The sequence below is a fragment of the Suncus etruscus genome, chromosome 18 (genome assembly GCF_024139225.1).
Source record: "Suncus etruscus isolate mSunEtr1 chromosome 18, mSunEtr1.pri.cur, whole genome shotgun sequence".
NCBI classification, from domain to species: domain Eukaryota; kingdom Metazoa; phylum Chordata; class Mammalia; order Eulipotyphla; family Soricidae; genus Suncus; species Suncus etruscus.
In genome coordinates, this window is record NC_064865.1 from 30,004,477 (window position 1) to 30,005,208 (window position 732).

Genomic DNA, 732 nt, shown 5'->3' on the forward strand with positions numbered 1-732 from the left:
CGATTTCTGAGCATAGAGCCAGGAGTAACCCCTGAGCACTGCCGGTGTGACCCAAAAACAAACAAAAAAAAGAAAGAAAGAATAGGGCCCGGAGAGATAGCACAGCAGTGTTTGCCTTGCAAGCAGCAGATCCAGGACCAAAGGTGGTTGGTTCGAATCCCGGTGTCCCATATGGTGCCCCATGCCTGCCAGGAGTAACCCCTGAGCACTGCCGGGTGTGACCCAAAAGCCAAAAAAAAAAAAAAAAAGAAAGAAAGAAAGAGGAAGGAAGGAAAATAAAGAAATAAAAAGAGATAGAACGAGAAAAATAAAGAGAAAGAAAGGAAGGAAAGAAGGAAAGAAAGAAATCCTACCCCCCCCCCCAAATGAAAGAACACCACAGCTACTTGTCTGCAACTACTCTAAAAGTGGCTGTTGCAGCATTCCTCTGTGGGAAAGAAATTGTTGCATAAGTCAATACCTCTTTCTTAGCCAAACAGAAAGTAGGCATAGACATGTGCGAGACAAACTCTGTGGAAAGAGGGGAAAAAAAGGAAAGAAGAGCCTAAGTAACAAATTAACCAAAGAAGATAGACATGAAAAAATAAAACTCATCATCACAAAATAAAACTCATCATCACTCATAATCAGGGAAATGCAAAACAAACTCACAATGAAATACCACTTTAAATTAGTGAGAGCAACTTGGCAGGAGGGCCAGAAAGATAGTATAGTGGATAAGGTGTTTGTTTT

The 732-nt window shown here is 41.3% G+C and overlaps 1 non-coding gene across 1 annotated transcript; it reads left to right on the top strand.

The window, feature by feature from the left end:
- The first annotated feature begins 374 nt into the window (after positions 1-374).
- On the top strand, positions 375-509 carry LOC125996859 (small nucleolar RNA SNORA41). Its single transcript, XR_007491523.1, has one exon. It is a non-coding gene; the product is annotated as a small nucleolar RNA SNORA41 (small nucleolar RNA).
- Positions 510-732: the final 223 nt, after the last annotated feature.